General features: G+C 45.3%; 1 long non-coding RNA gene across 1 annotated transcript; it reads left to right on the forward strand.

Annotated features, from left to right (window-relative positions):
- On the forward strand, nt 8,273-13,103 carry LOC106508033. Its single transcript, XR_001304564.2, has 2 exons — nt 8,273-8,852; nt 10,778-13,103. It is a non-coding gene; the product is annotated as an uncharacterized LOC106508033 (long non-coding RNA).

Below are 20,157 nucleotides of genomic sequence, written 5' to 3' on the forward strand. Positions count from 1 at the left end.
TTTGTCCAGGTGTGATTTTTTTTTTTCTTTTCAAATTATTATTATTTCTCCCCCTTGGTACTTAGAGTTTCTTTTTCTTCTATTTGTTTTTCAAACTTGCCTCTCCATATTGTTTTTCTCTCTTTTTCTAGAACTCCCAATATTTAATATTCAATAGCCACTATCTCTCAGTATGCAATATTCTTGAATATGTTACTCCCTAGCTCTCATATTTATTCATGCTTTTAATGTATTGAGCTTTTGCCCTGTGTTCTGGGGTCCATCAGATCACTGATCATTCAGATCAGTTTGTTTACTGGCACCATCATGAGAAAGTTCAAGGCTGAAGGATGGATATAAACTGTTAGCACTTTTAACACTAATTTCTTGGGGATGGTTCACACCCTGAAGGCAAGAGGACCCCCAAACCCCTTGATGGGGACACCATGTGGGCAAGTGAGCATCTTCAGATTCAGATGGCATTTTAGTCTGACCAAACCCAGGATGAATCCAGTTTCTAGAGGAAGTAGCGGTGTTGACAGTTTTGAAGTTGAGTTGATCCTTTGATTCTCCTGGTTATTTTCTGTAAACATGTCTTCGTCCTCTGTTTATGGGCCCACAGGCTTGCTCATCACCCTATCATGTGTTCTGGATATTGTTACCCTTTGTCCTTGAGTCAGCTTCCTCCCGGGCCTATGATCTCCATTCATCTCCCACCTGCATTAGTTAGCTCGAGCTGCTATGACAAAGTACCACTAACTGGGTGGCTTAAATAACAGAAATGTATTTCTCATAGTTCTGGAGGCCAGAAGTCCAAGATCAAGGTGTTGGCAGGGTTGCTTTCTTTTGAGGCCTCTCTCCTTGGCTGGCAGACAGCACGTTTTTGCTGTGTTCTCACATGGTCTTTTCTCAGTGTGTATCTGCACCTGGTGTTTCTTTGTGTGTCCACATTTCCTCTTCTTTTAAGCAACCAGTCAGATTGGATTAGGGCCCACCCTAATGACCTCATTTAACCTATTTACTTCTTTAAAGGCCATGTCTCCAAATACAGTGACAGTCTGGGGTACTGGACGTTAAGGCTACAACATATGAGTTTGGGGGACACAATTCAATCTTTAATACAGCCCTGGAGCTTAGCGAAAACCTGGAAAGGTTTGCTGCGTGCCTAAATGAAAGTCTCCGATTTGTTCTCTTTCCCTGTTTTGATTTTCAAGCGGTTGTGATGCATGGGATGGCAAATGCTTTCCTAAATCAAATGAATTTTTTCTTTATTGTCTATTTTATCCTTAGCCAGTTATATTTCGTGTTAAACAAAACAAAACAAAACCCTGTATATAGTGGTGTGAATATATGGTCCTTCCCCTCTCTCCTCAAATATCCTTCTGCTACCTGGTAATGAAATGAGCTCTATGCCAGAGGTCAGATGCAGCCCAAGTCTCTGTGGCAAGCCACTAAATTTCTCACAACAGGCCCATATTTGTCTACGAAGATTTCAATCTGTGTTATTGCATGCTGGATTTACCTGCCTTGGGAATTTGGTTCCTTTTTTATTTATTAGCACCCATTCTCTGTTTCATCATGCTCTACCCCAAGCTCTGACTAATTTGAATTTTTCCAAAAGCACAGAGAATTGTACTATACTGATGGTGTCAGTTATTTGTGATTGTTCTTCTAGTCTATAATAATAGAAAGATGGAGCTTAAATTTTTTTGCTTTAGGCATTGTCTTCTTTTGCATTCTTAATTTTTGTATTTTGCTTTCAGTCTTCTCCCTGAATTTTTGATCTCTGAAAGAGCAATTTAAAATAGCTACCCAATGGTTTATGTATCCACAACTGAGTTTGTTGCCAAGCATACAAAATGAATGGATTCCTTATTGAAATGTTAAATGCCTCCATAGCAGAGTCTATGTGTAGAACTGAAATGGAGACCTGGAGTTGGATTCTGCCATGGAGATCATCAGGGTGACAGATTCCAATGGACTTAGAATTTCACACAAGTTAACAGTCTACCAATGAAACAATGTAACTCTCTTCTGCACAGGGTTCCAGGAGCCAAGAGAAGTTCACACCCTAGCCATGCTCAGCTGCTCTCTATGACCCACATTTTCCATGCTCTGCTCCATTTTTGGCCCCTGAGCATGACTTTCCATCTGCCAAGAACACCCTTCCTTCCTTGCTCACTGGGAAGACTTTTCTGATCCGAAACTAGCCTAGGTGCTCTTCAAGGGCTCCTAAAGATTCCAGCTCTCCTCCTGAAGATGTGTAATGCTGCTTTGCAAGTGGTTGTTAATATGGCTGACTCTCTCGACCAAAGACCCTTTCTGGGGCATGCAGCTCTTTGGAAGCTAATGTGGCCTATGGATTTTAGCTCAAAATTATGCTTTTAAGTTCATGAGATAAAACACACTGGGTTCTGTTTCAGAGCAAGAGGGAGTGAGTACATTCTACCCTGTCTGGAAAGCAAATGGTGATTGACAGACAGACTAGTGAAGAAGACAGAATCTAAAGTATCCCTGAACTCGTGGTGAATTGCCATTTTCCCCCCCTCTGGAACCCCCTGTTGTAGATTTGGCACAGCCCTAAACCCAGAAATGGGCATTGGTGCCCATAGGGAGAGCTGCACTCTGGTCCTGTCCTTGGGAGCAGGAAGGAAGTCTCCTAAAATTTAGAAGTGGTGGAGAAATCCCTGGTTTTATTTTCCTTTTCTCCATTCCCTTGTGCCCCAGACCCCAAGCCATCCTGTGGTGTCACGGGCATGAGTGATCACAGCATCCTAAGACGGAGAAACTGAGGGAGGAGACTCTTCCCTCTGATCAGAGGAGCTGTGGTCTCAAGAGGGTAGGCCAAACTCCCAACAATTTTTTTTTTTTCTCTCTGTCCTCCCATTCCTTGTCCATGGACACAGATGCAGTTGTGGGAAATGCATAGACGAGCAGGCTAAGTAAAGCCCCAGTTTTTTGGCCAGGGGACCAAAAAGTAGGGCCCCTGGGAACTGGAAAGTACCAGAGAGAAGGAAGAGCTGGGGAAAGCAACCCCACAAAGTTGTTTGTGAACTTCTAGGCCCACCCCTGAGATGCACAAGAATAGACCTGACCTCAAATAGCATACTATAAAATTTTGAGAACTGAACTAAAAAATAGACCATTGCCCAGGTTTCAGACTGGCTATTGGATAGTGTATACAAGGACAGATCCAAAATCTTGGAAAATAGGACTTATATTAGAACCACAACCCATGGAAGATTGGTTGGAACTCAACCTGGTAGATTCTGATTTTTTTAAACTAACATTCTCCATAGGGGAATTCCCATTGTGGCTCAGTGGTAATGAACTTGACTAGTATCTATGATTTTGTCGTGGATTTGCTCCCTGGCCTCGCTCCATGGCTAAAGGATCCAGAGTTTCTGTGAGTTGTGGTGTAGGTTGCAGATGTGGCTCAGATCCCATGTGGCTATGGCATAGGCCAGCAGCTGCAACTCCAGTTTGACCCCTAGCCTGGGAATTTCCTTATGCCATGGGTGCAGCTCTTAAAAAAATTATCCATAGGATTTAGACAAAATCTAGAGTCTTGTAACATAATCATCAAAATATCTAGGAGACAATTAAAAATAATCAGTACAGGAGTTACCATCATGGCTCAGCAGATTAAGAACCCAACATAATGTCCATGAGGATGTGGGTTTGATCCTTGGCCTCACTCCAACACCAGATCCTTGGGTTAAGGATCTGGTGTTGCCATAAGCTGCTGTGGCAGTCATAGATGTGGCTCAGATCTGGTGTTGCTGTGGCTGTGGTGTAGGCCTGAAGCTGCAGCTCTGATTTGATCCCTAGCCCAGGAACTTCCATATGCTACAGGTGCAGCTGTAAAAAGACAAAAAAAATTATCAGCACAGATGAACAAGTGGGAAAACCTCAATTTATATAGGGAAAGACAGCCAATAGAAGCCAATGTTTAGATGACACAGAATTTAAGGCAGCTATTATAAAAATACTCCAACATGTAAGAGCAAACAGCTTTAAAATGAATAAAAAGGTTAAAAGTCTCAGAAAAGAAATAAAAGATATAAATAAGAAGAAAAAGGAACTTTGGAAAGGAAAAATACTATAACCAATATAAAAACCTCTCTGGATGGGGCTCAAGAGCAGAATGGAGATGACAGAGGAAAAAGTCAGTGAACTTCAGTGCAGAGCAATAGAAACTATAAAACCCCAACAATACAGAGAAAAAAGATTAAAAGTAGAAAAGAATGGAATTTGATCAACTGATGAGACATTATCCAATATTCCAACAGTCTTGTCATAGAAGCCCTAGAAAGAAAAGATGCGGTGCATAGAAAAAGTATGAAGAAACAATAGCTGAAAACGTGCCCAATTTGTAGAAAAGCATAAACTTACAGACTCGAGAAGTCTAAGAAATCCCAAATAAGATAAACTCAAAGAAATCCATGCTCAGAGACATCATTATCAAATTGCCAAAAACTAAAGAGAAAACAAAACATTTGAATCAGCCAGAGAAAAATAACACTTTCCTTATAGGAGACCATGATTCACATAGCCACGATTTCTCCAGAAGGAAAGAACATTTTAAAAGAATATTTTAAAAGAACTGTCAACCTACTATTCTATAGCCAGTAGAAATATTCTTTCAAAATGAAGAGGAAATAAAGACATTCTTAAGTGAACTTAAAAATTATCAGCACAGGAGTTACCATCAAATAAGAAACACCATTGTCACCAGCGCTTGCTTAGGGATGAGAAATGATAAGGAAATGACACCAGAAGGAAAGCGGGAACATCACAAATGAAGGAAGGAGTTTCCGTTATGCTCATCCAGTTAAGATCCCAAGTAGCATCCACGAGGATGTGGGTTCAATCCCCAGCTTTGCTCAGTGAGTTAAGGCTCCGGCCTTGCTGAGAGCTGTGGTGTAGGTTGCAGCTGCTACTCAGATCTGGCATTGTGTGGCTGTGGCATAGGCCCGGCAGCTGCAGCTCCCATTCAACCCCTAACCTGGAAACGTTCATATGCTGCAGGTGTGGCCCCAAGAAGGAAAAAAATTATGAAGGAAGAACAACAAAGATGCTAACTACCTGGCAAATGTAATCAACCATCCTCCACCTGAGTTCTTTAAATGTGTTTGATGATTAGAAACAAAAATTTTAACCTTGTCTATTAGGATTTTCAGTGTTATGTTGATGTAACAGATACAGCAATTGCAATATAAAGGAGGGAGGGTAATAGTACCTACATACTGGTAATAATCCCTTGAAGTAGTAAATATTGATTCTACAGACTGTGAGAAGTTAAGCATGTGTATGCTAATCCCTAGAACAACTCAAAAATTACACAAAGAGATATACAGTCAAAATGCAATAGGTAGATTAAAATAGAAAACTAAAACCTGTTTAAATAACCTCAAAGAAAGAGCGAGGGGCAGAACCAAGCCAGCACAACATGGTACTTTGCATGGGGGCACTGGTGGGAAATTTATGGAGACCTGAAAACTAGAATTGGTATTGGAACTGCAGAGCTCTTCTCATGCTCAGCCAGTAGCAGGGGCTGGGGGAGAACCAGTCACCAAAAGGTTCTGGAAAAATTGCACACACTGGATGCCTTGCTACACCTCACTGACCCTGTCATGTGCCAATAATCTCCATAGACCTGAATAAAAGACTGGGAAAGGCTAATACCTTATTTCATCAAGTCAAGACTAAGATGCCCTTGATTACAATCATGACTTTATGCACCAATAAGAAAGGAAAAACGCTTCCAATAGACTGTGACAGTTGCCTTTAACAACAGTCCTGAGCAACATATGAATCAATCACATCAGATTCCTTTGAAATTAATCTTCATCTCTTCTGAGGGATTTGGCAATGAAACAAACATTTTGGTAATAGAAAGTGACACAGCTTGCCTGACTTCGTATTTTCCAACCTGAAGTTTTCTTTTTTTTTTCTTTTTAGGGCTGCACCCATGGCATATGGAGGTTCCCAGGCAAGGGGTCGACTCAGAGCCACAGCTGCGGGCTTATACCACAGCCACAGCAACTCGGGATCTCAGCTGCGTCTGCAACCTACACCACAGCTCACGGCAATGCCAGATCCTTAACCCACTGAGTGAGGCCAGGGATCAAATCTGCAACCTCATGGTTCCTAGTCGGATACCTTTCCTCTGCACCACAACGGGAACTCCACCTTCCTGAGGTTTCTAAGGCACTCGGTTGTTCCTTTGCAGGAGAACGTGGACTTACGATCATTCCTCTGTGACAAATACTCTTCACTAATAATCACATTTACATCCTACTGCTTGGCTTTTGCCCCTTTCTGAGTACAAAATGGCTTGTCATTTCAATGCTGAATCATAGTGAAATTTTTGGGAGGATGTTCTAAGTGGCAGCTAAGCACACAGGTGAAACTAGCAGATGCACATACCTCAGCTGGAGCGAGGACAGTGTGACCACAGCGACAACAAAGTGGATGCACGAGCAAAGGCCGTGGCTGCCACGTCATACCCGCCACTTGGCTGAGGGCTTTTGAAAGGCACCATGATCTGGAGATGCATCCAGATTAGAGATGCTACATTTTGCAAAACTGTGTATCTTAGAATGAGTAGACCACACCAGTCCTGTCAGACTCTGCCATTTGGGAGAGTTCTGCACCTAAGACATGTTTCTTGAACGGCCCCCTGTTTGCCAGGGAATGTTCTAGGGCTACAGTGACTCCTTGGCCACGTGGAGCTCACACTGAGTAGGGAGAACGGATAGCAAATGAACAAACAGGAAACAAAATCACACATTTAAAGGGCAACAAAGGAAATAAACAGGGAGTTGAGAAGGAGACTCACAGTGGAGTGGGGGTGGGGTGTATTGTGTGTTTGTGATGTGCTCTCTCAGATCTTGCTGAGTTCCAACTAAGTCAACATTTGGATTTTGGCCTCAGAGTCATTGATAGCCTGCCAGGTGATCTGCTTTCTCAAGGTTTACTGAGGACTGAGGGATCCCCTGGGATGTGGGAATTTCAGTCCTGGAACAGGGAGTCCCAGGCACACGGGCCACCATGGTCACCCGATAGGGGTTCTAACTCTGTTTCCTTTTTGTTTAATATTTGTTTGACCATTCCCAAGTCTAATGAGGTTTGATACTAAACCTACAACCATGACTTTCATTTTCTCTCATTCCCATCTCTCCTATTCTCATCAAAAGAGGTTCATTTGATAGATCTGACTTAAATCTTATGATTACTAAATGCATTCAGTCATTCGGTAGCTGCCAGGGCTGAGAAGGCTGGTCCACCAATGGCCAAAGGAAGATGAGAGAGCATCCAGCAAAATCGCCAGAGGTTCAGAGAAGGTGGGTAAAGCAGAAACGAGAAGGACAGGGAAGGCTGTTTCATTTTGTAATTTTCTTTTACTTTGTGTAAATGATACAAACCAACATCTCTGAGGAAGAGTAACTTCCTTTGCCTTGAAACAAGCTAAGGGCAAAAACAACTTCATTCTTTCACGTTCAGAATCACTTTGGTGTAGCATTCTGTTTTTCAGCTAAAAGACTAGCTGAATTCTGGATTGCAAATGCTTTTAGGACTGTTGGAAATGACTCTTTTTTTTTTTCTCTCTCTCTCTCTCTTTAAAACAATGAAACACAGGTCGCACAGTGGGTTAAGGATCTCGCGTTGCCACTATATTGGCTCAGGTCTCTGCTGTTGGGTGGGTTTGCTCCCTGGCCTGGGAACTTCCACCTGCCGTGGGTACGGCCAACCCCCCCCCCACTCCCACACAAAACAATAAAAAATATAATCTTGCTTTGCTTTCCAGCAAGGGCCCCCACGTGGAGGAGTCATTTTGGTGTCTGTATGCAAATGGGGTCATGAGATTGTCAGCAGAATCACAATCCTTATTAGTTTTCACAGGCCCTCAGTGAACTCCGTGTTTGATCTCTGCCTTCAGTTCAGGGTTGACAGGTAATGACTCACACTTCTGCTGGAATATTCCAGAACTACCTTCTGAGTCCTTCCCTCCCTCCTCACCCCTTTGCATCTCATCTCCCCGTCATACCTCGAAGCATTGTCATTTGAATGAAGCAATCAGACGCTCCACTTGGGACCACCTGCTTATTATTATTTTTTAAAAAGATGCACGTTGTGACTGAGGTATACGGAATGACTGGCCAGTGGGGACCTGCTGTAGAGCACAGGGATCTCTACCCAATATTCTGTGATCACCTATATGGAAAAAGAATCTGAAAAAGAAGGGATATGTGTACATGTATAACTGAATCACGTGGTTGTACAGCAGAAATGAGCACAACATTGCAAATCAACTGTGCCTCAATAAAACTTTAAAAAGTGAAAAAAGGCACATTTTAGGGGAAATGAAAGTAGTGAGATGGAAATGGGGGCGTTAATGCCTTAACCTATTCTAACACTTTTGCTCATAAATGCCAAGGAGAGACAATGTAAGAGTGATAGTCTATGTGTGCTTGAAACAACAGATGAGAAGGAAACCAAAAAGCCTTGAAGTTAAGTAAAATTTGGAATCGACTTTTAAATTAAGTATGTTCCATGGGGGTTAATGTTATTTGAAAGCTGAATAGCCCATATCAAAAATAGATTTCCCTTTCTCTCCAAAGTGTAGCAAAAAATAACCACATGCCTTTCTTGGACTCCTGACTCTCACCCCAAAGGGTTTTCTTGTATAAGAACCAACAATTCCTTGGATGGAAACACTGGATAGGCTAGTCATTATTTTGAGATTCAGAAGATTGCAGATTCTTGGCAGAGCTCAGTTGTTTTTCTAGTAGTAGGCAAGTGGTTGGACAAAAAGCAAGAAGCGGATCCATGTTGCTGGCTTTGGATTCTTTGAACAAATGAGACAGGTGAGTGGCTGCCCTGCTCATCCCCCTCTTTGGCGAGGAAAGGTCTCTGGGGCAATCCTGCTGGGGGATCTTGGTCTCCAGGAAGCAAGGGGTCCCTTCCCCTCTGCCTTTGGGGTGGCCGGCCACTTGAGGAGGACCTAAGCGCCGATGTCTGCCTGTTGCCAGCACAGCTCATGAAGGGCTTCGACATAGTAGGGTTGCTTGTGGACAGAGAACAATCACTCCATTGTCAGATTTTTTTTTTTTTTTCCCACTTTTCATCCAAACGCTGGGTTGCTTTGCTTGCTTTGCAGCACAGTTGGAGATACTGTGTTGAGAAGCCTTCGCTCATGGCAGTGTTTTCCCTGTTCATTTTCGGCTGCTTCTTGCATTGGAAAATTCCATCCTTTAACACTGGGATTATATGTCACCATTGCTGAAATCATAGAGTCTACTTAATTGGCTTGCAAGCATGAGAGATAGCCAGAGAGAATGGGAGAGGCCGAGCATTCCCTTGCATAAAGAGGGGATTCAACAAGGTCAGTGAACCAAAGAACCCTTAGGTCACAAACCCTCAGGGGGTCATGACATTCGTCCTGGGTTTCCTGTCTTCAGAAGTGAAAATGATGCCTGTTTAAATTATTTGTAAAAAGCACACGTATTTAAGATTGGCCATAATTAAGCCGGGTGAAGTATTTGAGGGCCCATCCTTTTAAGACGTATATTTTTGAAAATCTCAATGACAGAAAGTTTTTAGAAAGTTATTTAAATACTTGCATTTTTTTAATCTCAGATTCCAGAGCCCCTGCGTGGACATGATGTACGCATGCGCCTGGCAGGGAGGGCGGCTCAACTGAGCATGCTCCGGAGCTGGCCTCTGCCCACTTAACAGGGAGCCGAACCCTCTGTGCTTGTGACTGATGGATGGTTTCAAATGGCCTTTATTCTTCGCCGTATGTTCTTTGGATCATATTCTGAATGGATCATTTGTTAAAGATTGGAAGCCTTAGCAACCCAGATGCTGAAATTCATGTTAACAATTCAGTAAATTGCCTGACGATATTGTTCACTTTATCTGAGGATGGTCTTTTTCTCATCAAAATCTGTCCCTCTGAAGAGGCCCCTGGACCTCAGAAACTTAGTGTCACAGAAAGAAAAGACAGTGACATTATGTCTAAATTTGGTTTTCATCTAATTAAAAACAAACCATTGTACAGAAGTGGTTACAAATAGCAGCTAGTTGATTTTTAAGCACAAAATGTAAGAATTGCAGACACGAGGTCATGAAAGCAATTGTTGATGCTCAAAACCTGTATTTCAATGTGAGTGCCAAACAGCTAACACAGAATAGCTCTTTCATTGACTTCCTCTCTGTATCCAGTGGCCTTGAAATCATTTTCACAAAATTTTTGTGTCACTAGGACATTTCCTGGTGACACCGGGCCCAGAAATGGTAGAAGTTGCTCGAACTAGGGCCTGTAGGCACGTTATAAAGTTTATGGGTTTTAGATATGCCCTCCCAAAATTTGATGTTAATCCTCACATTTAATTAAATGTTTGCATATGTTGGATATTAAAGATTATACTAAGCACAAGATTTATAGTGTGTGTGGGGATAAAACGTACACATCTTTTTTTTTTACTCTCAGCTTTTTCTTTTTTTGTAATACCCCATCTTGGACATCTGTGCATTTCTCTCACCTTCTGGCCCACCTTTGATGCCAGTCATTGCTGGGCAACCGGCTTTGCGCAGGTGTAACCAGACGGGCCGTGTTTCAGCTGCACCCTGTGTCTCCCTGTCAGCCCTGGGGCTTCTCTGGGACGGTATCTTGGAGTACATGTGTGTGCCATGTGTGGAAGTTGTGTGGGAATCAACGCTTCATGAGGCAACGCTCCAAAAGGAAATGGGAGTCTCTAGGTTAATGCTTCCCTTTTTCTTCCCGCAGACTGAAAATTACACAGCCTCTTAGGGGGCCCTCAATGGAGACATGATGGATCACGTGACCACCTTTTCTTCCTGCTTCCCCACTTTGCTCCCTCCTGCCCTTGACTCCTGTCCTCTGGATGCACTCTCCAAAATAATCTTCCTTTCCAAAACCCTTGTCACAGGCTCTGCTTTCTGCAAGGAACTTGGGGCAGGACAGCACGATGATACACTAGAATGAAGGCGAATTGTCTGTCTGTGAATGGGCTTCAAAGAGAACTTGGGGAAACACCAGACCAGAGGCTCATTGGAATCAGAGCATACAGAATAGAATGGACAGGCCCCCATCCAGCTCTCACAAGTTCAAGTATACGCTAACAAGTATCTGAGTCTTCCACGAAGAACAGGAGGAGAAGCTCCCCCAGCCTGGTCAAGCCTTTTGAACATCTGTAAAAGTACATGTGACACGGAGAAGAAGCAGAGAACAAAAGAGCGTGTGGACAAACATTCAGGAATCCCAATCGCAGGAGACTTTGGCCCTCTTTCTAGATCTAATTATAAAACTGCAAATGATGCTGGCCTATTCCAAGGAAGTTGTTGCTCTCACTCTAGATGTGGTCTCTGGCGACAAGTAAAGGTGGGGAAGATGGGGGCAGGGAGCGCCTCTTTGCTTCTGTCATGATCCATTGTGAGCCAGTGTGGCCTTTCCATCAGCCCGGTTGTTGGCTGCATGCTCAGGATTCTGAAAAATCTAGTTACCTCCCTGTATCTTTCTGTACCTGTAGAGAGTACATCTGTATGATCTAGTCCAGTGGTTCTCAGAATGTGGATGAGACGACCTTTTGCTGAAGGCAGATTTCCACAGGAGGGAGGTTAAGAAAGCCAATTCTTGGGTTCCACCCCAGATCTTCAGCAGTCTGTTCTGATGAGCCTTCCAGGTGATTCTGAAGCTGGCTTAAGTTTGCAAACCACTTCCCTGGGTCTCTTCCCTCTCATCCTGGCTTTCAAGCTTAGGTGGGCTTCACCGTTGATTCCATACGCTGCCCAGAGAATGGGCTCAGAAACAAAAGATGTCTTTCTTTACCTCTTGATAGCCAAGAGGTAAATAAAGGGCTAGAACTGTGTAGGTAGCTACCTGGATTACAGAGAGCTATTTGCTGGACTTTGGAAGTCAGCTGTTTGGAATGTGAGCTATTTTCCTGGGAGTGGTGGTTAGGTTCCCATAGCATCATAGTTAATCCTGAATCCAGCCAAAATATTGCTGTGTCACAATGAAATGGAGCAGATCATGATGCTCCTGTAGTATTAGAAACCAATCAGAACAAAATAAAGCAATAAATAAAACACAGGAATAGTATTTTATTTATGCCAGTACTGTGGTGGAAGGAAAGGTTGATTTGGAGGTGGTGAAAAGGTAAATGGGGATTTGTCAAGATTATGACGGAGTGGCTGGCCTTTCCCTTTAGAATGTCATGGTACTAAGTTCTCTAGTTAGATTTGTCTTGAATGTGGTTCTGGCCTGTTACTTTATCTTCTTCTGAAGTCAGATTTCTCACTAGGAGGGAGGTAAAGAATGCTGAGGCAAGTTGGCAAGAGTTGAAAAGGAGCATGGAAAGAGTAAGGGACTAAAAGAGAATGTGGGTTTGCTTTTCATGAACACGAGCATCAGCAGAGACAGGACTCACTTGAGTTGTGAGCGGTGAGAGATGGCTGGGCCAAGAGAGGGTCAGCATTCTTCGCTGACAAAAGAGAGGAAAGAAAGCAGACAAAAAAGCCGACCACATCGCTCGGGAGCTGCTGTTCTGGAAGCGTTCCTGCCCCTCGTATTGTCCTGAGAATTGGCCCTCAACAGTCACCTTTCATGTCATCTTGCTCCTCTCTGGCCACAGATGGGCAGCTGACCAGAGGCCTTGACAATGACCACTGATATGGCATAAGAAGATGAGCTGGACCAATCCAGCGTCCTCCCTTTTCCTTCTAGGCATTTGAACTTGGAAATACCCAGAATGGTTGTTCGATCTGTGATGGGAAGAAGTACGTGGCTGTGAGCATGTTACTTGTTTTCCAGTCAAATGCTTCTAGCTTGCTTTCCTCTGGTGGCTAAAATACTTTCTTCAGGGGTTCACCCTGCATTTATTCAGGATTTTATTTTTGTACCATAAAAATGATCCTCGCTGACGGTTGCATGGCTGGATTTGGGGAAATGTGGTAGCCCTAATGGAATTAATTAATTGAATAATATTGCCTGACAAATGGCTCTGTATACCAAAGAGGGATTGAGACCTAATTACCGATGTCATTTATCTCTCTATTTGCACCCCAACAATAAATGACTCGTTTCTCATTAACGTTGGGTCATCTTCCAAAAGGAAGAAAAAGAGGCCAAAATCTCAGGAAGGGAAGAAAAAAAAAACCGATGTCTTTGTTCCCCACCTCATTATCCTGATAAATCACAACAGACTCTGTTAATTAGATGGGCAGCTTTAACTGGCTGACTCCTGTCCAACAATTACCTCAGAGAGACGCACCACTGGGAATATTTCCTTCCCTTGGGAGGAGATGAAAGGAAGTCTGTAACAAAAAAAAAAAAAAAAAAAAAAAAAAAAAAAAAGAAGGATCATTCCCCCAGCATGACTGAGGGGAATTACAGTTGTCAAGGTGAATTTCTAGACTGAAGGGCTGGAGTTGTTTCAGGGGTGGCACATTAGGGTGATGGCGGGGTGTCTGACGCCACCCTCCTTATCTCAGGCTTAGGTAATGGTCCCTGGTGCCTCCAGTTCCCCCCCAACCCCCAGAAGATTAGAGCCTAATTAAACAGGGGAACAGGTGTAAGAGGGCCTGATTTGATCTGGCCAAATTAATTGCTGAGATTGGTCTTGCAGTTGGGAACTGGAAACAGTGAATTAACTACAGCCGGAATACAGCTAATCCCTCAGTATCGCCTCGTCTGTGTATAAAATAGACTGGACTCACTGGGAACACAAACAAAGAGGGATTTGAAGTGAAGGTACGACGCATCCTTGCATGGGAAGTGTTGGGCAATGAACTTCACCACAGACGGTGGTCCTGTGTCCCAGACTGCACTCCTGGGACAGCCCTGGGTTATGCCTGTTGTCTCTGCAAAATTATTCATCGTGCCCCCTGTCATTCTCAGAAACACTCCTGTTTAGACTGTAAATTAAATAATTATTGCATTTCAGTGTCAGTTTTCAGCTGCCCCCTTTTCCCCCTCTATCAGAATGGTGGTGTTATAGGTCGAATTGCGTTCCCCCAAAAGGTGCTGAAGTGCTAAACTTTGTACCTGTGAAAGTGACCTATCTAGAAGTTAGGGTCTTTGGAGTTCCTGTGATGGCACAGTGGTAATGAACCTGACTAGTATCCATGAGGTTCGATCCCTGGCCTTGCTCAGTGGGTTAAGGATCCAGCATTGCCATGAGCTGTTGTGTAGGCCGGCAGCTGTAGCTCTGATTTGATCCCTAGCCTGGGAGCTTCCATATGCTTCAGGCGCAGCCCTAAAAAAAGAACAAAAAAACCCCCAAAATTTAGGGTCTTTGTAGATGGTCAGCTTAAGAGGAGTCATCCAGGCGGCCCCTCATCCAATATGACTGGTGTCCTTATAAAAAGGGGAAATTTGGGAGTTCCTGTTTTGGCTCAGCAAGTTAAGAACTTGACATAGCGCCCGTGAGGTTTTGGGTTCGACCCTGGCCTTGCTCAGCGGGTTAAGGATCTAGTGTTGCCACAAACTTTTGTAGGTTGCAGATGCGGCTCAGATCCTGCGTTGCTGTGGCTGTGGCGCAGGCCTGTAGCTGCAGCTCTGATTCGACCCCTAGTCTGGGAACTTCCATATGCTGCATGGGCAGCCCTAAAAAGCAAAGGCGGGGGGTGGACACAGAGACAGACATGCACATGGAAAGGACACCATGTGGCAATAGAGGCAGCGATTGGGGTGATCTACCAGCAAGGGGAGCCAGGGACAAGCAGCAAACCACCAGAAGCTGAGGGAGAGGCCTGGAGCAGACCCTTCCTCAAGTTCTCAGAGGGAACCAACGCTGTGGACACCTTGATCTTGGACTTCTGACCTTTAGAACTGTGAGCCAATACATTTGTGCTGTTTTAAGCCATCCACTTGCGGCATTTTGTTGTGGCAGCTCTTGCAAACTAAGTGGGGACTGGTTTCAAAACTGTCTGAAAGCCTGGGAGTTCCTATTGTGGTTCAGCGCTGACAAACTCGAGTAGTATCCATGAGGACATGGGTTCAATCCCTGGCCTTGCTCAGTGGGTTAAGGATCTGGCGTTGCCGTGAGCTGTGGTGTAGGTTGCAGACTCGGCTGAGATGCCATGTTGCTGTGGTGATGGTGTAGGCCAGCAGCTGTAGCTCCAACTGAACCCCTAGCCTGGGAACTTCCATATGCTCTGGGTGCAGCCCTAGGGGAGAAAAAGTGTTGGAAAAGCCTCAAATGGGTCTTAGTGCAGACAGTTTACAGAAGTCTTGGGGGCAAAGGCTGTAGACTGGGAAGTTGGTCAGTGAACCAGCACCGACCTCTCAGGGCCAGGCGCTGGGGACAGGGTGGGGGGGACAGACTCGGCTCTCGACCACCATGCAGGCAGTCAGACGGGAGGGAGGCAGCGCAGATGACCTCAGGCTTAATTAGTGAGCTATGAATAGGTATCAACTGTGCACAGGAGGGAGGAAGGCCATCCAGGAGGGAGGTCCCCCAAGCTGGGCCGAGGAAGGGACATCTAAGCTGACCTGAGAAGTAAGGGTCACCTGCTAAAAGCAATATAGGGATGAGGGGAGCATACGTGAAGGTTCTAGGGCAAGAGCCGGTGAGAAGTGTACTGCGCATGCTCAGAGAAATCCGATTAGCAGGAGCAGAGGGAGGGGGGTCGGGGTCGAGGTCGAGGTCGGGGTGGGGGTGGGGGTGGGGAGGTGGGGCAGTGAGGGGAGGGCTAAGTTGCTTCCAGTTTTTCCTCTCAGCCTGCCCCACCTCACCCGTCACAGATTTAAGGCACACTTACCTGCCCCAGACCCCAGAGCTGGGGGCTGGGGAGTTGCAGTGGCAGAGACCAAAGGGTAAACTGCCACCCGAGCAGTTGATGGCCCCGGGCTGGGGAAGGAGGTGGGAACCAGAGAGAACAAAGCCACCACCTCTGTCAGGACAACTCAGAGCAGTGAAGGGGGCCGTCTCTGAGACGAACCTTCTGGAAAGTCTCTTTGCGGTGGCCAGAGGCAGGGATGGGAGAAGCGGAAAATGTTAATCCCTGGTTGAGAAGAGGGGGCCCTCTTGGTCCCCGATCTCTCTGGCCACTAGTTCCAGGTGACTGGACTTTTAGAGGGGACAGGTCATGTCCAGAGCGCTAATTCTTTCTGACTCTATAATGTGATTCTGTTGCCCTGCAGCAGAATTGGGGTTCCTGCTTGTCTAGTTTTCATCCAGGGACGTGGCAGGACATTTCAGGACATTCCAGGACATTCCACAGTACACCTTTGTGATGGCCTCTTGTCCTTGAGGCCTCATGCCTCACATTCTTGGACCCGGGCTCCCAGGACCTATGTGGACACCACCTTGAATTGAGCATTTCGTCTCCTTGGTCAGAGTCTAAGGAAACAATGGAATCTAGAGGCGCAAGCCACACTGTGCACATATTTTTGAACGTTAGCTTTGGCAGTTCTGTTGCAGCCCAATCCAAAGGGGCCGTGGAGAGTGCCATTTTCCAGGTGGATGTCTAGATCGGGTATTCAAGTCACTGTTTGTCTTCTCTAGTTGAGTCCACTGATTGTTTCTGGTGGGCCCAGGACAAAAAGTTTTGGTAAAGCAGAACTGGGCTCGGATTTTGTAGGCCTGGCATTTATTATGTAAGCATACAGGTCTGCATTTCAAAATGAAAAAAGCAATGATAATTAAAGTTTCTCTAGGCTTCTCGGGTCCAAACCACTCTTGCAAAACCACCTTTGGATGAGCTTTAAGTGTCAGCAAATCAGAAACATGTGGATTTAATTTCCTTTGAAATACACTAGGGGGACAAGGGGCAGTGGAGCTTGGCAGCCAGCTTCTTAGGGTTTGCCAAACCCCAAATATCTCACACTCTGTGTGAGCCGTCCTGCTGGCCCCCAGCAGTCTCATCTGGCCAGTCCAGCCACTGCCTTTTTTTTTTTTTTTTTTTTTTTTGCTGTACCATCTAGGTTTTCTCTAACCATTAGGCCATTCTCTTGGTCCATCTTAGCTGCCAGAAGGGTGCTATTAACACCACCCACATGTTCAATAGGACTTTGGCAGGGGGACCCATCCTGCAATGAGGTGTTAGGTTGGCTCTGGTCTTATCTGGACAAATAGGCCATCTTTGCAGCCATTCCTGTGTCTTTAAAATCCAAACCAACTGTGAGAGTAGTTTTCCCACTTGATTTTCTAATGGGAAAATATTTAGCTTTTATGGAGGATGATGGTATCAGGTCCCAAATGTATTAGGTTTCACTATCATCTAATATTCATGAATATAATATAAAACATGTACATACTGCTCAAAGACCATAGCCACCCTGCCGTGAGGTTCCAAGGTAAATATGGGCCCACAAACCTCCTGGGAAGATCAAGGAGCAGTTTCTCTTCGAGGAGAGGAGCCCTCCAGTCTGGTAGACCTGATGTCTCCCCCAAACCCCCAGATCCCAGTCTACTAATTTAACAGTGAAAAATATGCAGACAAGGTCTGCGTCACCCCTGTGGTCTGTTATTTTTCTTTCTTGATAGTAATGCCTCCCTTTTTCCTCCTATATGTTCTATGTCCAGCAGTCTCTTTTGCCTAAAATAATAATGTGCATGACATGCAAAAGACAAATGGAACCTTAAAAAAATACTTTTTTTGCATCCAAGACAACCAATGCTTCAAGCCTACTCTGTGTCATGGACGTACAGATGCTGATTCTTTCATTATCCACATCTTACCAGAGAGGCAGTTGAAGGCAGCTCCAGAGAGGGTAACCCACAAATTATACAACCAAGCGAGTAAGAAAGCTTGAGCTTGACCTTGGGCTGTTAGGCTCTAGAAATGGGTGTTCTTTTGGTACTTGATGCTGTTCTTTTAGTCCATGGTGATGGTTCACTTTATAGGTCAACTTGATTCAAGGCCCAAGGGGTGCCCAGATGCTTGGGCAAACATTATTCTGAGTGTTTCTGAGAGGGTGTTTTTGTATGAGATCAACATTTAAATTGGTGGATCGAGGGAGTGCCTGTTGCGGCTCAGTGGTAATGACTAGTATCCTTGAGAATGAGGGTTTGATTCCTGGCCTTGCTCAGTGGTTTAAGGATCTGGTGTTGCCGTGAGCTGTGGTGTAGGTTGCAGACACGGCTTGGATCTGGTGTTGCTGTGCTTGTGGTGTAGGCCGGCAGCTGTAGCTCCAATTCCACATGCTGCTGTGCAGGTATAATAAGAAAAAAACATTGGTGGACTAAGTAAGCAGATTGCCCTCCCTAATGTGGGTGGGCCTTGTCCAATCAGTTGAAGGCCTGAATAGAACAAAGAGCCTGATCCTCCCCTGAGTGAGAGAGACCTCCTCCTGCCTGACTGCTTGAGCTGGGACATCAGCTCTTTCCTGCCTTTGGTCTTGAACTGCAACATCAACTCTTCCTGGGTCTTGATCCTACTGGTCTTCAGGCTGGAACTTCACCATTGGTACTCCTGGTTCTTACGCCTTTGGCCTTGCACTAGAACTACACCGTTGGCACTCTTGGGTTTCCAGCCTGACAACTCACCCTGCAGGTCCTGGGATTAGTCAACTGCTATATAATCACAGGAACTGATTTCATATTTATTTATTTCCTTCTCAGGGCCACGCCCATGGTATATGGAATTTCCCGAGGTAGGGGTCAAATTGGATCTACAGCTGCCGGCCTACACCACAGCCACAGCCACAGCAATGCTGGATCTGAACCGAATCTGCAACCTACCCTGTGGCTTGTAGCAACACCAGGTCCTTGACCCACTGAGCGAGGCCAGGGATTGAACCTGTGTCCTCGTGGATACTAGTCAGGTTCTTAACTCACTGAGCCACAATGAGAACTCCAGGAGCCAATTCCTTATAATATCTTCTCCCTCTCTCTTTCTCTGTGTGTGTATGTGTGTCTGTGTGTCTTTCTCTCCATTTCCATCTCTCTATCCTACTGGTTCTATTTTCCTGGAGAACCCTCATCTACTCATTTCCTGTTTGATCTACCAGGCAGCCCTATGAGGAAGATGGGTCAGGTACCATCACCTGGAAAATGAACATGAGCGCATGCAGGAGCACAGACACCTGCACACATACACACTCACGTACACGCCACACTTCACATGCGCTTTGGCACAGATCAGAATCTGGGTCCACTCAGGCTTTTTCAGGGCTCCTTCCCTCTGGCATCCACAGAGCAGCCACAGGTGGCCATGCCGGGTCATCCTCAGAGTTATTCATCGCCAAACCTGTGATAGCATGTCCTCCTTTAGGCAGAAAGATCTGCCTCTGAGAACGGGGTTTATGGAGGCGCCAGTGCTACCTGTCTGTTCTTCAAATTCCATGTTGTGAATTCTAGCTGCAGAAAACAGCACAACAGGGAAGGAATCAAACCTCCCGACTTCCCACCTGGACACAGTGAATACAGGGGAAGGATGCTTGAGAATAAAATTGCCCTCCAAAAAATCGAGTCCTTGGACTTCCCATTGTGGCTCAGTGGGTCCAAAACTGGGTCAAGAACCCAACAGAGTGTCCATGAGGATGCAGGTTGGATCCCTGGCCTCACTCAGTGGGTTAAGGATCTGATGTTGCCATGAGCTGTGGTGTAGGTCTCAGATGCGGCTTGGATCCCGTGTTGCTGTGGCTGTGGTGTAGGCCAGATCTATAGCTCTGATTGGACCCCTATGCCGCAGGTGCACCCATAGAAAGAAAAAGAAAAACAGAGTCCAGAGCGGGCCGTGGATATCTGAGTAGCAGAATTTCTGTGTAAGTGAGGGCAAATCTCATTGTGTGAGTGGATGTAAGCTCTGGGGCCACTCGGTGTATCAGTAGTCCTGATACGGTTGGCACTTTGTAAGCACTCAGTCTGTTCTCTCTCCAGGTGTTCTGTTTTATAAAACCACACCTGCCCCAGGGTTAAGAAAGAACCGTGTTCTTCCCTGAACCTCTCTTGCCTTTACGATGTCCACACTGGCAGTTGAGCTGTTAAACTCTGAAGAGGTACCCTGACTATTGATGGAAAGTGAAGGCAAGATTGGCGAAGGGATGTTTACACGTCCTCACCTGCTCTTATCCAGTGGTCAGAAGTTCAGGAGGTGGTGGCCGTGACCTTCTACTGCTGTTTCTAAGTAGCAAGAGGGGAATTCTGTTCTGGGCTTCAGCAGCCACGAGATCCCTGCATAATCCTTGGACTCTCCCTC

This window comes from Sus scrofa, chromosome 13 (genome assembly GCF_000003025.6).
Source record: "Sus scrofa isolate TJ Tabasco breed Duroc chromosome 13, Sscrofa11.1, whole genome shotgun sequence".
Classification (NCBI taxonomy): domain Eukaryota; kingdom Metazoa; phylum Chordata; class Mammalia; order Artiodactyla; family Suidae; genus Sus; species Sus scrofa.